The sequence below is a fragment of the Schistocerca serialis genome, chromosome 3 (genome assembly GCF_023864345.2).
Source record: "Schistocerca serialis cubense isolate TAMUIC-IGC-003099 chromosome 3, iqSchSeri2.2, whole genome shotgun sequence".
In the NCBI taxonomy this organism is placed as follows: Eukaryota; Metazoa; Arthropoda; class Insecta; order Orthoptera; family Acrididae; genus Schistocerca; species Schistocerca serialis.
Genome location: NC_064640.1, coordinates 918,585,864 through 918,594,491, shown reverse-complemented (window position 1 = coordinate 918,594,491; position 8,628 = coordinate 918,585,864). Strand labels below are relative to the sequence as shown.

At 44.7% G+C, this 8,628-nt stretch overlaps 1 pseudogene; it reads right to left on the bottom strand.

The window, feature by feature from the left end:
• Window positions 1-8,077: 8,077 nt before the first annotated feature.
• Window positions 8,078-8,195, bottom strand: LOC126471888 (5S ribosomal RNA; annotated as a pseudogene).
• Between the last annotated feature and the right edge of the window lie 433 nt (window positions 8,196-8,628).

The following is an 8,628-nucleotide window of genomic DNA, read 5'->3' as shown; positions in this document are numbered from 1 at the left end:
TCGGTATTCAGTCACAATTAGATCGATGAGTAATGAGACATTAATAATAAAACACAGAGACGCTATTTTCCATCAAAGATTAGCATTGAAGCACAACAGTAGACTCTTTTTTTTTTCAGTTCCTTTCCACGGTGCCTTTAATGACTCCACATCCGTATAAAAATCTATGTGACTAAAACCAAGTAATAAATTACGTTTATTACCATACAATAGTAAGAACCGTTATAGAAAGCACTAAAAGAAGCTAAACACAAAGTGTAAAGCTATGTTTCATTCCCGCATCTCTTTAAATTCAACAGCAACTGGCTTTCAGTCACTGTTAAATAAATGAGTAATATGACTTAAAAACGATAAAATATTGTTTTCCATATAAAGATACACATTGAAACAGAAATAAAGCCTCTTTTGTCGTTTCGTTTATATTGTACTATAATGTCTCCACATCCGTCTAAGAATCCGTGTCAGAAAAATAACAAACAATAAATTGCGTTTATTATCATACAATAGATGGAACCATTGCCAGCAAGCACTGAAAGGAAGCAAAACACAGTCAACTGAATAGCATTTTTTAAATAATTTCTCTATCATTGTTAGAGCGTTTTGTGTTTTTAATTCGTAATCATGAGCTCGGATAATTACGGTAGGCCATTGTGAGGCTTGTTTATGTGGCCTTGCGCCTTTCTACGGCTGCGGCTGCAGCACACCCAGCCATAGGCGCGCTGGGACTCCGCCTTCAGACCTGCGCCCCCTGCTGCATAAATTCCGTCCATCCTCCGGGATGTAGCCACTTTAGGGGACCCATTAAATGACGAGCTATTCCCGAAAAATGCCGGAGAATCGCTCCCGGCCCATTAAAAGGATAGCGTCACCCTCCGAATATAAGGCGCGCACTTATTCCTCTGCGCCGCGGAATGCGGCCACCAGTCGTAACGTCGCAATCAAATGGCGAGTGAGAAGCCCGGCTCAACGTTCAAAACACTACAACCGCCTCTGCGTGGTCCCTCCGCATCTGGCACAACAAAACTCCTGAGCAACATCTGTTGCCAAAATTCCTCTCTAAGTAACAGTAAAACAGTTGATCTGGCCGAGAAGATTTACTATTTCGGTCTTAGATACCAAGTGAGGTAGCGTGAAACGATTCTGTACTTGTGAGACTCTTTGTGGCAGTAACACCCACGCTTTCCGGTCGCTCGCCGGCCGCTGTGGCCGAGCGGGTCTAGGCGCTTTAATCTGGAACCGCGCAACCGCTACGGTCGCATGTTCGAATCCTGCCTTGGGCATGGCCCCTTGTGATGTCCTTAGGTTAGTTAGGTTTACGTAGTTCTAAGTTCTAGGGGACTGATGACCTCATATGTTAAGTACCATGTGCTCAGAGCCATTTGATTTTCTCCGGTCGCCCATCCGAGATTAATTTGTAGCCCATGTATCATTGATTATCTCGACTAAGTGTGTCTCTATGGCTGGTTGAAGTAAATGAATAAAAGACGGTCTCTAGATTAATTTTAATCAACGATTCCTCCGAAACAGTAACCGCTCATGGAAGTACTCGTAGTATTCACAGAAACGATCTGGATCAAAGGCCATCGATTCGAACCTCGTTGCTGGGCTGGACAGCAAAATCGAGTGACCGTGGATCGATTACGGAGTTGAAAGACGGGGGCGAGGATAGAAACACTCAATCTACGAGGGCATGCTGAAAAGTAATGCCTCCGAATTTTTTATGTGAAAACTCATAATGATTTTTAAATAAAACACACGTTACTGACGTCCTACATCTTTATTCTTCACGTCTAAATACTTATTTTTCAACATCGTCACCCTGACGGCGATCACATTTCTCCCAACGAGAGACCAGTTTGTTGATGCCCTCACTGTAGAATATGCGGTCTGGCGCACAGTTTTAATCTGCCAGGAAGTTTCATATCAGTGCACACTCCGCTGCAGAGTGAAAGTTTCATTCTGGAAACATCCCCCAGGCTGTGGCTAAGCCATGTCTCCGCAATATCCTTTCATCCAGGAGTGCTAGTTCTGCAAGGTTCGCAGGAGAGCTTCTGTGGAGTTGAGGAGACGAGGTACTGGCAGAATTGGAGCTGTGATGATAGGCTAGAAACACCCAATCTAAGACGGCATGTTGAAAAGTAATGCCTCCGAAATTTTTATGTGAAAACTCTTACAGCTTTTTTAATAAAACACACGTTACTAACGTCCTACATCTTTATTCTTCACGTCTAAATACTTATTTTTCAACATCGTCACCCTGACGACGAACACATTTCTCCCAACGAGAGACCAATTTATTGATGCCGTCACTGTAGAATATGCGGTCAGGCGCACAGTTTTAATCTGCCAGGAAGTTTCATATCAGTGCACACTCCGCTGCAGAGTGAAAGTTTCATTCTGGAAACATCCCCCAGGCTGTGGCTAAGTCATGTCTCCGCAATATCCTTTCTTCCAGGAGTGCTAGTTCTGCAAGGTTCGCAGGAGAGCTTCTGTGGAGTTGAGGAGACGAGGTACTGGCGGAATTGAAGCTGTGATGACGGATCGGGAGTCGTGCTTGGGTAGCTCAGATGCACTTGCCCGCGGAAGGCAAAGTCCCGAGTCGAGCCTCAGTCCGCGCACAGTTTTAATCTGCCGGGAAGCTTTGCATGGAAGATGACCGCTGACAGTGAACACGAGGTGTCGCATAGTTGCAGATGGTGCAGCACTCGTGTGCAGTTAGACATTGTCAAGTTGAAGGAGAGGGTACTAGATGTGTAGACGAACTCTTCGGATTCGCAAGCGATTACAGCACACTTTCTCACGAACCGACATAATTACGATACACACCACCATGTTACACGTGATAATTCGGAGCCCTCTAGCGGCAGATGGCTGCAAATATGTAGACATGAAGAATAAAGATTTAAAATGTTAATAACATTTGTTTTATTTAAAAAACATGAAGAGTTTTCCCATAAAAAATTCGTAGGCGTTACTTTTCAGCACGCCCTCGTCTTATTAGGGCTGGCCATGAATAAGAATTCACAGACGCAGGGATCGTGGTTAAAACTGCATACATTCTTAATGAGCTTCAGTGCACAAGCTATAACAATAAAAAATTACATTAAATGAGGAAGGATTCAGAAGAACAATTGCGCCAGGGTTTTTCTACGCACGGAGAGTTTGCCTGCGTACTATAACATTGTTCGCTGTGACGTCGGTGGTGCACGGACCCGGCGTCGGAAGTGGAGCTTCATCCCTCACGGAGACGGCCTCACGACGCGACTCCTTTCCAACGCTGTCCGTGTGGAAGTGACTTGTTCCATCACGAGAACCGTTGGCCTTCGTGCGGCGGATGGCTTCGGAGAATGTCCTGCACTGACTTCTCCGCTGTTATGCCAACGCAATTGGTCTTCTAGGCACGCCACTCTCACAGTAATGACAGTAGAATTTTCTCTGGTACGTTTCCTGATAATGGCGATTTTGCAGGAGGCGTGTGACTGAATTTACTTTTACCTTCTTCGCCGTATTTGAACAAGACCTTACTCTCACTTCCTGCTCTAAGAAGTGTCCTTTCGACAAAACCACTCAACAGACGCCTAACGCCCTGTGATGCCAAACGTATTCCATGCCATCGCCGACGCACACATCATTTAATGTTTTAAAGCTGTATCTAGAAGTATGTAATGGTGCCTCATTAACACACATCTCACTACGTGGAAACTAACCAAAGTGTTTGTATTACTACATCTTCCCTCAGTCATCTAACGGTTAAAGTACAAATAGCCTTTTCTCAAAAATAAAAAATATTTTTAATTTTCAGCCAATTTGAAAGCTACGTGAAAAGCGGGTGTCTTATTTTTATCCTTAGCCCCCACTGATGATATCCTCTCATTAACTAATCAACCTTGAGCGTTGTTGTTACGAAAAACAGGAGGCATTTCTATTTAAACTAGCACACACGGAAAGGTTTCACTTGCCGTATCTCGCCTTGTGGGCGGATAAATTGTTCACTGCACGTGCAAGGATCGTCCGGCAATCATGACCTGTTAAAGTAAAACGTGTCAGACCTACACTTTATAATTGATCTGACAGAAAGAAAAGCAGAAAACAAATGCGACGGCCGGCCGGTGTGACCGAGCGGCTCTAGACGCTTCAGTCTGGACCCGGCGACCGCTACGGTTGCAGGTTCGAATCCTGCCTCGGGCATGAACATGTGTGATGTCCTTAGGTTAGTTAGGTTTAAGTGGTTCTAAGTTCTAGAGGACTGATAACCTCAGATGTTAAGTTCCATAGTGCTCAGAGCCATTTGAACCAGCGAAATGCAACGGAAACAGTAAAATGCGGTGGGACCGTACAGTAACGAAGGTATTTGCTTTCATTTAGCATGCATTTTCTTTGATAGATTTCTGACATCATACCAATACTCTGTAAACGAGAACGGAGATGGAATAATCTTAAATGACATTTAACCTGCCTTAACAAATGTGGTTATTCATTACAAAGAATGATACCAATTTGGACACATGCAAAACATAGACATTCTTATACAACTTAAGTCCCTTATTTATACACAGATGAGGGGTGGATTTTGTCAATTTTGCATGAGAATTCAACGCGAAAGCCTCCCTATACACTTGAGATGACGATCTATTTTGGAATGACTCTACAGACAAACACTCACATAGGGAATCCAGCCTGGCTGAAATTAACAGTAGAGACCTGTCATCCCAACGTACGGTACATTTTAGGGAGCTGCAAATTATTCATTTGATACAATGGCTATTGCTGATGTTAGATTCGCAGGCCCGAGTTCTTACAAGCTAGATGGGTTACGGTTAAAATTGGGGGTGACCACATGGCGTTCGACACCACTGTAAGAAAAGTCACAAGACTCGATCAAATCTAAATTTAGAAGAAACAGAATCGGTGCCTTGGTCACCTTGCTACATTTGAGGATAATGGGGGAGAACTAGTGTGCAATTAATCACAGATCTCGTAGTGCGACGACGCGAACTAGTACAAACCAGCACAACTTGAATACGTGATTTTGATGTCCGTCTTCACACGCAAGTCTAAAAACAAGTAATCTGAATATCTCCCTACTCCTGACGTCTGATACCAACAGCTTTAAAGGCGGCCTAACTTTCAGATCTCAACCAAACTTAATATCTAACTCGACGCTCCATCAGAACGTGGGTATTCACTGGCTGTTCTGGTCCGCGTTCCAAGTCTATTCTTGATGGAGCTGCAGCAAGTGACCTATCCCTGGTGCCCCATTAAAAGCATGGGGCGCTAAACTAACCAGAGGTACAGCGAAAGCGTGGGTGGCTGTTGCCTCCACGTTCTTTTTGAACAGAGCAAAGTTCCAGAAAGTTCTGCGCAGAATTCTAGAGTGCCAATCAAAGGATTCGATTTTAAAAACGGCTTGAAGATTCGCTCCTATCGTTGGAACTTGATCCCGACAGCCAGTTATAAAAAAAAGTCAATGAAGTCTCCCAGGGCTCCCAGAGAAGGAAAGAAAGGAACTGCCTCTAACTTAAAGTTATGCCGCAATGTTCTCATCTCATGCAGGTGATTGCACTACGACTTGGCGTATGAAAAGGGATGAGGCTGGCGATACCAATAAATAAATGGGAAATAAAATAATCTTCAGCGGGTAATCAAAAAGTCAGTATAAATTTGAAAACTGAATAAATCACGGAATAATGTAGATAGAGAGGTACAAATTTACACACATGCTTGGAATGACATGGGGTTTTATTAGAACCAAAAAAATACAAAAGTTCAAAAAATGTCCGTCAGATGGCGCTTCATCTGATCAGAATAGCAATAATTAGCATAACAAAGCAAAGATGATGATCTTTACAGGAAATGCTCAATATGTCCACCATCATTCCTCAACAATAGCTGTAGTCGAGGAATAATGTTGTGAACAGCGCTGTAAAGCATGTCCGGAGTTATGGCGAGGCATTGGCGTCGGATGTTGTCTTTTAGCATCCCTAGACATGTCGGTCGATCACGATACACTTGTGACTTCAGGTAACCCCAAAGCCAATAATCGTACGGACTAAGGTCTGGGGACCTGGGAAGCCAAGCATGACGAAAGTGGCGGCTGAGCACACGATCATCACCAAACGACGCGCGCAAGAGATCTTTCACGCGTCTAGCAATATCGGGTGGAGCGTCATCCTGCATAAACATCGTACGTTCCAGCAGGTGTTTATCAGCCAGGCTGGGGATGATGCGATTCTGTAACATATCGGCGTACCTCTCACTCGTCACGGTAGCAGTTATCTAGCGCCATCTGTCGGACATTTTGTGAACTTTTTTTGGTTCTTATAAAACCCCATGTCATTCCAAGCATGTGTGTCAATTTTTACCTCTCTATCTACATTATTCCGTGTTTTATTAAGTTTTCAAACTTATACTGACTTTTCGATCACCCGGTATATATGAGAGAGAATTGGGAAAAACGTAAGATCCAAAAGAGGATAACGGATTAACGTCTCCTCGACTATGAGGTCAATAAAGACGGAACACAAGGTCGGATTAGTGTAGAATGGGGAAATAAATCAATCTTGTTCTTGTCAATTATGAGTTGAAATTACAAGCTATTAAAGAGGAAACGAATGAATTCAGAGACAGGCGGGGAAAAACATGTGAATAGCACGACAGACGAAAGACTACCTGAGAAAACTACCAACAGAAATGAATGAGACACTTTGGTCTAGGAGGAAACGATGGACATGAACTTTTCGAAAGCTGAAGGGACCGATAACTAAACTCTGTATGTCAGACGGTGACGGCCACAAATTATTTGGAACAAATATGAGTACATATTCTAACATTATAATAATTAATTACAACCATACAAAACTTGCTACAGCACTCTACGAAGTGTCAATTGATGGTGTATATCAAGCGCTGTCAGACTATGTGAAGATCTATGCTATACATAAAGTTATCTATCTTGTTGATCTGAAGAGGGCTAATGAATTCAATGGCGTTATTACTCGAATACTGATCGGCCAGAACATTACGACCACCTGCCCAATTCGCGGTATGTCACACTTTGGCACGGATAACAGCGGCGACACGTCCTGGCATGGAAGCAATGAGGCCTTGGTAGTTCACTGCAGGGAGTTGGCACCACATTTGCACACACAAGTCTCCTAATTCCCGTAAAATCTGGGGAGTGGGGCGACGAAGTCTGACGCCACGTTCAATCACATCCCAGATATGTTCGATCGGGTTCAGATCCGGCGAGTTGTGGGGGTCAGCACATCAACTGGATGTCGCTATTGTGTTCCTCGAACCACTCTATCACACTCCTGGCCATGTGACATGGCGTATTATCTTATTGAAAAATGCCACTGCTGTCGGGAAACGTGATCGTCATGAAGGGGTGTACGTGGTGTCCACGATACTGCTTGGCCGTCATGGTGCCTCGCACGAGCTCCGTCTGACCCACGGATGCCCACGTGATTGTTCCCCAGAGCATAATGAAAACGCCGCCGGCTTGTCTCCGTCCTGCAGTCCAGGTGCTCCCATGGAAGACGACAGATTTGCGGCCCTCATCGGCGTGATGAATACGGTATCGCGATCAGACAAAGAACGCTCTAGCACTGCGCCAACGTCTAGTGCCGATAGTGTTGTGCCCATTTCAGCCTTAGTTGCCAACGTCATGGTGTTCAACATTGGCACGTGCATGGCCCATCGACTGCGGAGGCCCATCATTAGGAGTGTTCGGTGCACTCTGTGTCCAGACACACTTGTACTCTGCCCAACATTAGTCTGATGCTGGTCCCTCCACTGTTCACCGCAGGCACACAGTAATATCCACTACAGTAACACAAAGCTGATTAAGTTATAGCTTTGGATCATGACTATTAAAGCACTCCGTCTTCAGGGCACGAGTGGCCTACCGGGACCATCCGACCGCCGTGTCATCCTCAGGGGAGGATGCGGATAGGAGGGACGTGGGGTCAGCACACCGTTCTCCCGGTCGTTATGATGGTATTCTTGACCGAAGCCGCTACTATTCGGTCGAGTAGCTCCTCAATTGGCATCACGAGGCTGAGTGCACACCGAAAAATGGCAACCGCGCATGGCGCCCTGGGTGGTCACCCATCCAAGTGCCGACCACGTCCGACAGCGCTTAACTTCGGTGATCTCACGGGAACCGGTGTATCCACTGCGGAAAGGCCGTTGCCTCATGACTATTAAACACATTAATTAACTTTTTAAAATCAGGTGTGTCATTAATGGAATACTGGGCAAAAGAAGTGTGACAGCGTAGATTTGCGCACACTGTGGCAAGAAGATACAGAATACTATGGAACTCATACCTTACGTGCCCACTAGATACTAGAAGGGGCAGTCAAATGAAACAGATGGAAACAAATTACATAAACTGTTCATTATTTCAAAAATAATCGCCATAACTGTTAACACATTTATCGCACAGTTAAACAAGACGCCCATTTTCTTCATAGTAAAGTGTTTGTGGTTGCCTACGAAAAAGTGATTGTACCCAGGCGTGCACCTCTTCGTGCCAAGCAAATCGGCAGCCACCAGTGTCTTTCTCCAGGGCTCCAAAAATATGGAAACCGCATGGGGAGAGATCAAGATTTTATGGAGTATGTG